The following is a 12,451-nucleotide window of genomic DNA, read 5'->3' on the forward strand; positions in this document are numbered from 1 at the left end:
TTTTTTTTGATACTACACTCAACATGGTCTATGTATAACATTTGCTGGAACTCAGTGCAATTCTTCAGGGATTGACATCTTTCCATCAATATCACCATAATGGCAGACCCTACATCTAGCCCTTTACACCCTCCAGCCACTTCTACTTTGCTTGGTGCCAAGCTCCCCAGGCTCTCAGAATAGGTGCCACTGTGGCTCACTGGGAGATCAGTGTGAATTTTTTTTAACTCTCCACTGATTTTTTTTTTTTAATTGATTCTGCACCTCAAAAGTCTTGCTAAAGACATGGAAACCCATCTTTTCAAAGCATGACATGGGGGCCTGGGCTGTTTTTATCATATTATGTATGTGTGCCCAGATAATTTCCAGTTCATGTTTTCTGTATTTTATGTTGGCTTTCCTCCAAGATAAAGTGGGGACTGACTCTCAGCTCACTAAAGTTCCTTTTCCTCCCTTTGCATTGTACCCGCAAAATAATTTAGTTTCACTCCTGGAAGTCCGAGCTTGACATGCTTTTCCTATTGTTTCCTGCCTTGCCTCAATATGCACTTATCCTGTTATCTGATAATGGTGGTTTTTGATTTTGTGTTAATAATTTTACCCTCTTTTTTTTCTTCTCTATTCTAAGTTAAACTTTACTATTTGGGAGCCTTTAGGGTGCTCTACATTTATCTTTGATAGAACTTAGTATTTTCACCACTGTAAGGAACAAAGAAAGGTAGGGTGGCATCTTAGTCCATTTTGTGATGGATTATAGCCCAATCCACGAGGGCAGTAGACCCATCCTGGGTAATGAAGCATGGGGCCTCAGTAGAACAGCTCTATAGCCTGGTTCTTTCTAAATACATTCACGCATTCTATAAGGTGCACATCTTGTTCTCTGGAAGATTTCTGCTTTCTGTAATTCCTCTGGAGTCATTTTTTTCAAATCACAATAGGAGTCTGTGGGACATCACCACTGTCTCACTTGTCTTCCAGGGAAAAAGCCCTTAAGAGAAAATTAGGATCTTATTTAACATTATTCCCGTATTTATTTATCTGAGACCAGTAATAAACACAAACTATTCTTTCCAATTTGGCCTCAGACAAATGCATATAATAGTGAATGTTCTTACTTGGATGGATTTTTCTTGACTGTGCAAATAGCATTGTCTGCTTTTTATAATTATCTTTGCACATGACCAGATACAAAAGCATCAGCACATCCTGATGTGCTGTGTGCCTTAATTGCATCAACATCGACATACTGTAAGTCTAGGCCTGCCTTCAGTTAGGTCCCTGTTATAGGCATCAGATCTAAGCATGTTGCTGCTCTGAGACACTCAGCGTAGGTCCTTTTACTTTTTTTTTGATTGTTGGACTATTGTGGCCTGTTGTCCACCTCTGCTTCGGGCCTGCCTTCACCTACAGATTTTGTACCACATTGATCAGTAGGGACTGACCTTGGATGTTTTATTACTATTTTTGGTCAACAACTTTAGGTTTGTGCTGAGTATGAATAAACACGTTGAGTTCTCTGGAAAACAGCCTGACATTTGCTGTTGACCTACTGGCAACACTATCTGGCATTACCATATAATGGTCCATAACCATATTCTATGGAACCTAACCATATCAAGATCCTTGATGACTTGCTCCACACCCTGTCTCGAATAGTACAGAACCACTCAACAAGAACCTCTGCTAATGTCAGTGCTACTCACTAGGCTGGCATCTGTTCATTTCCCCTAGCAGAGCACTGGCACAGAGCAACAGTATGTGGCATTTTAATGTGTCTTACAGGTAGATGCGCATGTTTGGACCTTGAGTATGGATTCACAGAACTCATCTTATTCTTATTTAATGTTGTTTTTTTGTTGTTGTTTTGGACCTACATTACAATAGCCCAGCCTGGTCCACTAGTGATGAAGCGAATCTCAGATCTTTGAAACAGGTCCATAATACCATGAAATAATTTTGAAATCTGCCATTGAGATACGGATTCCCAATGGAATAACCCTGCACATTGGGGATACAATCCTATTGTCTCTGGTGGAGCTGTTCAAACTATTTGAGCCAGATCGCAATTCCTCCAAACTGCCCAAGTTCAAAAATCTTTTTTTCTTTGAGCCAGTCTTGAAAATATTGAGGCTTATTTTTGGTTTGACCCGGAGGAGGTGTAATTTATAAATGCAAAGCTGTTAACTCCCAGCTCTCCATTAAATTACATCAAAAGAAAATAAAAAATGATATAACAAAACAATCTGCTACTTTCAGTAAATAAATCTTAAACTTGGGAGAAGGTCCACCTTTCGACAAAATTCCAAAGCTCACCGCCAGAGCAACACTAGAGTGGCTTAAATGAGAAATAGATGTCCTCAAGTGGCTAAGTTCAAGGTCTAAAACTTGCAGCCCATCTAACTAACTCGCTAACATGGCTTCGCTTGATTCATTTTCTAGTAAGAATGACTAAATATTGCAGGATGCAATTGCTGCCAGCGGGGGTTTTGGCGATAAATACCAGTATTTCAAAAACTGTGCAGAATCTTGGAGCTGGCAGTATTATACTTGTAATGGCTCCCATTTTGGACATTGATGTGCTATAGTAGAAATACATTTCTTGGTGCTCTGATTATTTATTATAACAAGCTTTGTAATGAGGGGAAAAAAAAGACAGAATAAAAAAAAAGTCCAGGTGCCCCATCACTTTGATAATTACTTTAAGTCATAATTGAGATGAAATGAAACTGTATTTTAGTAGAAAGACTGAAGTTTCATTTAATGCAAGATATCATTTTTAAGTGGTAGCTTCATATGTTTCCCTATCACCGCTCACTTGTGCACACTACTAGTTGGCGGAGGTTTTCTGAGAGTGGAAAGTAGTGCTGCACCTTGATGTGTTATGAGTGACAATCTCTGGTGCAAAACCAAGATAGCCTGCGGTGCTCATCCAGTGTACTTCACTCATTATGTTTACATGGAAAGGGGATTCTATAGGACTAGCCTGTTTATTGCTCCTGACCTACAGGCAACAGATAGAAGAGCACAAATGATAAGTAAAAATCCTATTTTCCTCATTACTTTAATGCAGTATAACTCACTTTTACATTAAATTTAGTTATGCCCCACCTAGTGTTATAATGTTATTAAATGCCCTAATGGTTGATATACTTATCGCAACTAAAACTTATCTAAAATAAACACACAGACAACAGGAGTTGGATTGAAAATAAGGTCACTTTATTTTGACACAAGATTATTAATTATTACATTATTGATTATTGAATTAATCATCGAAATAGATATTGGCAATTGAAATTGATTGTTATGAATGTAAAGTTAGTATGGTGGCGGATAACAAAGAACGGACACTCCTCAACAAACACATGCAGACCAAACACATCACTCGGTGTTCAACTCTCCAGCAAAGCACGCCCGGACGGGCTGTGTCATTTCCCTGTAGGGACGATTTGGCCTATGTTTGAATAAGGAGAGCGCACCCATCTATCTTAACAATAAATAAAAAGCACACTACCATTCTTTCCGCCACAACATGCACAACACACACACAAAAAATTAAAAACAAGGGAGGGAGGGATGTCCGGAATCAAAGAGACTGATTTCCTGGCTTTCCAGCCCTAATACTAGAACAAAGACACGCCCCACCCAAGAGCCCTAACTCTAAGGAGCTTATTCAGACCCGCTCGCTAGGATGCGTTATTTTGCTCCCAGCACATGCAAATTCGGTTAAGTAACGGCACGGCATGTGATCGCTTGGCAAGGCATAAGCACGCCCACTATTTCTTGACGTGCAATCACTTTGTGTATGCAGACGCCCACCAGCCTGTCTTAAGATGCCCACTAATGCACGTCATCTCCAAGAAGTGTATGTGACCATCGGTACATCGAGGACTATTGGATGCGATCACAGTGCTTGAGGTTGACTTTACCCTACCTCAAGCACTGCGATCACTTCAGTGTGAAATACAACCAGGTGACGTGTACTATGACGCTGCCTGTTAATTATGCACGCCTCTGAAACGGCGGTGAGAAACTCAGGCACGCCTGCATTCGCACCTCCACTCCTCCACATATGAAGCGGGACACTGTGCACAAGTCACAAGTTTCTAGTGGCCAGCCCCTGTTACCACCCACAAACGGCCTCTCCTGTCAATCATTCAGCTGGACGAGCAAACGCTTCCCGACCTTTCGCAGTGGTTCGCGCATGCGCGTTTTGATGCATACACATGCACAGAATGCGAACCATCGGCCGCTACGAGCGAACGTTTCTTAGCAAAGCTCCTAAATGCCTGATACCAATAACACATAATTGGTACCCTGCTACTACAACCTCGGGGTGTAACCTGGCTCAGTCAGATTGCAGCTGCCTTATGCTGATCTTCACACTGCTGCTGTCAATTAAAAATGAATATAAACTTTCCTTTCTCTACAGCTGACATCTTTGCTGAGAATTTCGTGCCTCAGTGGAGAGGACAAGACGGACATTTCTTTGGAATGTTCTCCATCTTCCCATCAGCCACTGGGATTCTGACCGGAGCCAACATCTCTGGGGATCTAAAGGTAGAAATCATTTGCTTAGGTCAAACCATGTAAGTTCCATTTTACAAGAGTAGTGAACCTACAATTGAAAGAGATAGTTCAAATATTCTCCTCTGACCCACTCCCCTCTCTTGTTTAACAAGTTTTATGTTCAAGACTAGTTGGAATAATCATTGCACTAACTCACTAAAGGGGAGGTCTATCAAACCCTCAAGAAAGAGAGTGGATAAGTTAACCAATCAGTTGGTTTTCATGTGTTCTGCTGGCACCAATCGAATGAAAGCCCTTTAATGTTCTTGAAGATATATGTGCAACCATCTTATTATCAAGGTTTGACAGTGGTAAAAGGGTCAATGACTATTATTCTTATCTTCCCTCACCCAGGACCCAGCAGTGGCTATTTTTAAAGGCACACTGATGGCCATTTTCTGGATGACTGTCTCTTACCTGGTTATATCCGCCACACTCTCGGTATGGAGATTTTCTTATTAAATCGTTAATATTGAGTGAAGTACAGATAATTTATAGTAATGTATAATCTGGCATAAACTGCTCTGCGGATATTGATGATAGACAAACATGAAAAATGCACATAAATCGCACATTTAAATACAACCCTACTTATTAAGATGTTCTGTGGTCATATTTCCATTTAATATGATGTAAGAAACATTGATAGTTTTATTATCTTGCGTAAATCTATTGCCTCAAGTGGACTGAGCCTCTGTCTTCCTGGAAGAAAATGTTACCTGCACAAGATAATGGAGCTCATTCAGACCCGCTCGTAAGTTGCTGTCGCTCACTGGCAAAAAGGGTCCGGATATTTAAATGAAGCGCTCACACTGCGTCGCGTAAGGACGTCCACTATGTTTTAGCGAACTACAGCAAAGTGCGCTCGTAAGTGTCTAAAGACGTCCCCTTGCCACTCGCAACACACGTCATCTCCGGGAAATTAAGGATTAATCGGAGCTGCTCGCAGCCCTTGTTGCCTTAGCCTTCTGCAAGCACAGCGATCAGTGCTGGCTGAAATACATGCAGGTGACATGTACAATGAAGCTACTTTGCTAATTATGCACGCCCTTTAACTGAGTTTTGGTGGCCTGACACGCCTGGTTCGCACATCCACTCCCCCATTCACAAGCACCTTCCCCTGTTACCACCCACAAATGGCGCTGTCACTCAAAGCAGCGACTTGATAGTGGTTTACGAGCAACCAAAATCAGATCGCAACGAATGGCTTGCGCACGTGCACTGCGAATTATACGCATGTTCAGATGGGCGAAAATCGCTCAGAGCGAGCGCGCTTTAGAGAGCGGGTCTGAATCAGATCCAGTATGTATAGTAACGATAAGTATAATCTAATTAGAAATCCTGCCTATATTGTGTGCAGTGTACATGTTGGAGCATATTTGTTCAAAAATATTTGCGGGTGTATGAAGGAGGTTCTGCAGCAGACATCGGAGATACTATATCTGCTCTGGTCTCCTGTTTTCAATCACAATATCAGCATCATAACTTTATATGGGTCCTGCTAAAATGCCAGATAGCCCTGTGTAGCTAACACCATCATAAGACCAGATACCGTAGTCACTGTAACGGCGCCTAACCTAGCTACTCAATGCAAAGCTTTCCGGCACTCTTCGCTTGCACGTGTTTGGTCTTATGATCGCGCAGCTGCAGTAGTGTGGCGGGGGTCCGCACTATTGGTCACGTTACATCTAGCACACCACAGGGTCGGGCTCCTACCAGAGCTCCTGTCCCTGCATGTGATTAATGTTAAATTCAGATGATATTTAATTCCTTATTGCCACATTAAGAAATTATAATTATCAAGACCAGTTCCAAATACATAATAAATATGCCCCATTGGGCCTTATGTTGTGTTGTTTTGGTAACGGCTATGAGGAAAAGATGTTTCCTAGCCTTGGAGAGAGAGAGAAAGTGGATTTAGATAAAGTACCCACCAAGTAGCTCCTAACTGTCATTTTACAGGCTGTAGGGTCTATGTACTAAGCCGTGGGGAGTGATAAAGTACCAACCAATCAGCTCCTAACTCACTATACAGGCTGTGTTTCAAAAATGGCAGTTAGGAGCTGATTGGTTGCTACTTTTTCTTTATCCACTTTATCTGTCTCCAAAGCTTAGTACATAGACCCCACAATGAGAAGTTCACATGTATAATAATAATAATCTTGTGCAATTTTAAAATGATTATGGGGCTGATACATAGTTGAGAGCAATGCAAAAAAAGTGAGTAAATTTACACCTGGGCAAAACCATGTAGTGCAGCAAGGGGGGGGGGCAGATTTAGGGGGCCTGATTCTGAGTCGGAGGCATCCTCACCCACTTCTCCGTCTGGCCCCAGAAGCCTACTTACTGGTTTATGCCACTGCGAGTATCAGCCCGTCTGCATGCGTTTGCTTTGCGTCACCCACTGGTTTTCTCTCTGCATCCATCATCAATATTATCTGGAATTACACCCCCCACCCATGCTGGGTGCAATAGATCCATCAGAAACAGGCGTCCTATCTCCGCCCACACGCTCCAATCTAGCTCTGGAGTTTTCCCATGCGCCCCACCACATTCCATGAGATGGATCTGTTCCATGCGTCCTCATGGTAACCGCCCAAAATGCCCATTTCACGTCAGTGGGCTGATCTGTCTGAACGCTCAATCACCGTCCATGTGCGTATGCACGGTATGGCGCATGCGCAGTCCGCTGTTGCTTTCTTTTGATCTGTCTGCATTAGGACTTCAGAATCTGGCCCAAAATGTATAGAAAGATTTAGATTTGGGAGGGGGTGTCCAAGCTCATATATAAATTGCTTTATAAAAATAAAGTATTTGTTGGTCACATGCAAAAGCCGGCACTATCTACTCTGCGGCGTTCTATAGGAGATTATAAATTGGATTTGCACCCCTTGCATTGCAGCATGGTTTTGCCCACGTGCAGAGCTGTGCCTTTTTTTTTTTCTTTGCTCCCAACTCTGAATCAGAGCCAATATGTCCAGCACATAACTAAAATGATTTTGCCTTCCTTTCATAAATACCCATGTTCATTAATACATATAGGGCTCTATTTATTAACATTATTTTTACTAAAATTAAGTGAAAAAGGGTGTTTTCACACCCTTTTCACATTATTTTAGTATCACCTATAGTTATTACAGGGCAATTGGAGTAGAATTCGTAAAATTCTACTCCAACCCCTAAGTATCACTAATTTTTAGTAATCGGATCGCATTTCCCATAATTGTAATGGGAAATGTGATCCGACCAAAGTTACTAAAAATAAATTGTAAAAAAATATCGGAGAAAGCCCTGTGATAATAACGCCACCTGGAGGTGGCGTTATCCAGAGTCTCCCCCGGTTACCGGGCTCCTACTCTGCTCTAAAAGGCAGAGCAGAGCCCGAAGCCGGCCCCAGTGATCAGCTGTGTGGTCTAAACAGACTTCAAGCTGATACACTGAAAGAAAAATATAATCGTAAAAAAAAAAATGAACTTGCCTGACTGCAGGGACCGGTGGTCGGGGCTCCGGTGATGACTCCCCTCCAGTTAGCTGGTCTCCCATGCTGCACTGCGGGCCGCAATGCGAATTCAGTCGTTAATATAACACTACAATCTGCATTCAATATGCGGATTGTAGTAAATAGAGTCCTTAGTCATAAGATATTCTGGTCAGAGAAACTCATTTTTTAATAAGGGGAATATTTATTAATATGCTACATTTTCTTCCTGATATATACCAGCCACTGTTTAGTGACCCATTGTTTAGTGACGTATTCGGAAATTGCATCACAGCAATGGAACGGTATGCTTGAGCCGAGACCATTCCTCTGATGACCTGTTGTCTCGGTGAAGGAGGCCAGTGTTGTCCGATACCCATCACATCCATTCATCTCAGAATTTACACATTTGTCCATGTGGCGAATCGCAATCAGGCACATGTGCAAATTGTAATCGTATGGATAGTACGCCTATCTCTCATACCTCACTGTAAGCTGGTTAGACAAGGAAACGGAAGCAATACACCACTAAGCAAGTAGATATTGTTTATGTTCTCTAATATTTGCAATTACTTGGCTACGCTATACTGCTTATGGAAGAGTGATGTAGTCATTAGGTCGACATTAACAAAATCAACACCACAATGTCAGGCGAATTGTTGATATTCTTATGTTGACGTGTGAAATGTTGATATTATTGGAATGTCAACATTAGTTTAGGCTGCGGGAGGGTTAGGCTGTGGGAGAGTGTGTTAAACTGCGGGAGGGTTAGAATTACGCTGTGGGAGTGTTAAATTAGGCTGTGGGAGGGTTAGGATTAGGCTGCGGGAGGGTTAGGGTGCAGGAGGATTAGGGTTGGGCTGCGGGAAGGTTAGACTGCCGGAGGGTTGGGCTGTGGGAGTGTTAGGTTAGGCTGTGGGAGGGTTAGGATTAGGCTGCAGGAGGTTTAGAGTTCTCTGAATTCAGCCGCCGCTGTTCACCTTCTTTCTTGACAGCAGCGTCTTCTGGCCTCTTCCACAGCCGCCGAAACTCTGGCTGCATTGCTCCTTTTCTCTTCTTCGAGAGGTCTTTTTCCCTCCCTCTCCGCTGCCGAACAGGCTGTTCCTGCTCATAGTGGGGCTATGACATGGCGAGCCACGATTGGCTCTTCGTGGCTGCTTCCTATTGGCTGCTGGACCGCGAGCCGTGATTGGTTCACGGCCAGAGCCAAACACCCGACGCTGTATCAAGGCTGCCGGGCGACAAGCTACAGTCAGCTCACGCCCTGGGCCAAGTCTTGCCCGCCGATGCTTTACCTGCGCTGGGAACAAACACAATGTCCCAGTGCCGACAATGGATGTGTCCCGCAAAGGACACATCTCTGCTTGCCCCTGCACTTCCAGCGCTGGGATCGGACATTCGATCCCAAAGCTTACGACGGCTGCTATTTCCACAGGTCGCTGCGGCGGTGACATCATACGCCACGACCTGCTCGCGTCTGTTGCTCGGTGCCAGACCCGGCACTAGAGTGATCAGTGGGACGCCGCTAGTCGTGCAGCCTCACTTAGGGGTGCTGGGCTCTTCCCTCTGGGTGGGGAAGTTAGTAATGATAGTGGCCGTGCCTTGATTTGCAGAAGAGGCAGGCGCCATCTTGGGCATCAGCAGGGACTGGAGCTGGCATACTCAGGGTTGCCAGTTCTAACACAGTCACTGGCTAAGGCTGCTTCCCATTCTGATTTAACCCTGCCATTACCTGCGGCTACTACTGCTCCACAGGCTGCTGCTGCTGGGCAGGCTGCTCTATACCTCCCTCACCTGCTCAATTAGCTGCTCCAGTGGTGTTCCCAGCACTCGACCCTACTGCTATAATGGGGTTTATCTCCAACATGGCCAATGTTTTGCCCCTGTGTTGACAGCCATGCTCCCTAATGCTGCGCAATCAATGCCACCAACCCCTGTTGCTCCTCTGGTCACTGTTTTTTTGCAAGGGTTTGCCCCTATGGGCAGTTTAACTGCTTCAGTTATACATCCTACTGTCACTTCCATGGTGTCCGCATCTGCGGGCGTCGTGTTAGGGGGCCTGACTGCTGAAGTTGTGACAGAGTCTACATATGCTGCTGGGGGTTCAAATTTGCGGCGCAAATTAGGCACGGATCGACCTACACCCTCAGCCAGCAGCAAGGGTAAGTGTTTCTCATTCAACTCTGCTCAGTGTCCTTTTCGACACCTCTGCATCAAATGTGGAAAGGGCCACCCCTCATCTGGCTGCTCTAAACCCATTGCTGCCCAGCATCCAAGAAGCCAGCCGGACCCAGGATTACTAGCTAAAGCTTTTTCCCCAATTAACTTGGATGCCATGGCCAAGTGGTTGGCGTGGTAACCAAACAAAGTTGAAGCTCAATTATTGCTAGATGGATTTAAGTTGAGTTTCCGTTTGCCAATAGATTCTGCAGTGCCTGTTGGTTCTCCAAGGAACCTTCGGTCAGCAAGAGAGGTGCTGCTCATCATTAAGGACAAGGTCTTTAAGAAGGTGCAGTTGGGCCGCATGATTGGATCCGCCTCTAGCAGAATTGGTGTTGTTCCCTGTTGGCATTGTCCCTAAAAGACGCCAGGGTCTTTTAGGCTCATTCAGTATATATCTTGCCCACCCGGCAGATAAGCTAATGACGACATCCTGCAAGAACTTTGCTCTGTGACCTATCAATCTTTCGATCATGCGCTGGAGCTTGTCCAGGCACAAGACGTTGAATTGGCTTTTCGTTTGCTACCCTTGCATCCTGACTCGTTCAGGTACATGGGTTTTCACTTGGATGACAGATACTACATAGACAAGTGCTTGCCTATGGGGTGTTCCGTTTCATGTGCCTTTTTTAAAAAATTCAGCTCTTGTATTGCATTGAAGGCTGGGTCCAGGGGTAACAGTATCGCGCATTATCAAGATGACTTTCTGTGTGTCGGTCCTGCAGATTCCCCTCCTTGCGGTAACTTGCTGGATTCCATTCAGGCACTTGTTTAATTTTTTGGGGTTCCGATTACCCGCGATAAAACTTACGGCCCTGTTACTCAGCTGCCCTACTTGGGTATCAAAATCGATACCCTGGATGGACGCTGCTGCCTGCTGGTGGACAAGATGTTAAAGTTGAAAGATGCCATTCAGGTTTGATTGTAGATAACGCTGCGCCAAGCCCAATCTCTTTTGGGTTTGCTGAACTTCACCTGCCGTGTTATTCTCATTGGTAGGGTTTTCTCCTGTAAACTCAAGAGGGCCACTGCGGGCATTCGTAGAGCAGACCATTTTATTTGGCTGTCTGCAGAAATGAAAAGGGACCTCTCTAGTGGCTCTCTTTTCTGGCTGATTTTAATGGTGTTCTCTTGTAGTTGCCTCCAGCGGTCCCCAGCTCCCAATTGCAGTTGTTCACTGATGCAGCTGGCTCCCCTGGTTTCAGTTGTTACCTGGACAGGACTTGCTGCCCATTGGCCTGCGGAGTGTTTTTTCTAGGGGCCTTACTAAAGGAGTGTGGTATAAGAGTTAGATAGAAATTAGATAGACAATGTCTAGATCGATCCCAGATGTTAGACAGTTAATATATCGACAGATACAAAAGGTCGACTATGTGCTAGGATCACTGGTAAAGTGGTCTGTGGCAGGTACATTTGTCCCAGATTCCTGTCTTTTGTGTTTTAAACCCCCAGGAGAAAGTCTGCAGTGTAGCAGGCTTGAGTTTCGACTTTTTGAAAAGCCGGTTTGGGACCTGGGGGTTGTGGATGAGAGGAGAGGGAGGGCTCCACCCACGGCCACTCCAGGTTTTGGTTCTCGCAGCCTGGTAACAGGCTTGTTAGTTTTCCACCTGAGAGTGGCCAATATAAGCCTAGTTTGTTTAGGGCTGATTGTCTCACCTGGGAGAGCAGGCAGGGAGTTTGCTCAGAGACACTTGAAAAACCTATCTGTGAGTACTGTGCTGTGCTTTGTTGCTGGCGAGGGCATTAGGCCCTGCCAGGTTCTGGTAGTGAAGGAACTACCTGTGAAGTTAGTACCCTGACAGGGCTAGGATTTATATTTATGTTTTCTTTATATTTCTGTCATTGTACAATAAAGACTGGCGCCGACCAGCTTGTACTTGCATCCAGACTGGTGTGCTGCTTCCCTGCTGCTGTGTGTGTGTGTAAGGAAGGAGTCCTCTACCCAGGAGAGGGACCCCCTAACCTAACTGTGTCACAATATGATGGAGAATGCGGGCACCCACACACACTGAAGTTGCAGCAAGAGGAAAACTTTCCGTTTAAAAATTAAAGGGACAGACACCCATTTTGTGAGTGTGGAAATAACGCTGTGTCCTTGGAGTCCCATAGAGGAGGAGTCAGCCCATGCTCAGAGAGGCAAGGTTCAGCTTCCAACCTACACCCCAGGACAAAATGGAGGACATT

At 44.6% G+C, this 12,451-nt stretch overlaps 1 pseudogene; it reads left to right on the plus strand.

Annotated features, from left to right (window-relative positions):
• Nucleotides 1–12,451, plus strand: part of LOC148525494 (solute carrier family 12 member 3-like) — a 137,097-nt pseudogene that overhangs the window by 15,920 nt on the left and 108,726 nt on the right.

The sequence above is a fragment of the Taudactylus pleione genome, unplaced genomic scaffold, assembly GCF_031769625.1.
Source record: "Taudactylus pleione unplaced genomic scaffold, aTauple2 ptg000106l, whole genome shotgun sequence".
Lineage (NCBI taxonomy): Eukaryota > Metazoa > Chordata > Amphibia > Anura > Myobatrachidae > Taudactylus > Taudactylus pleione.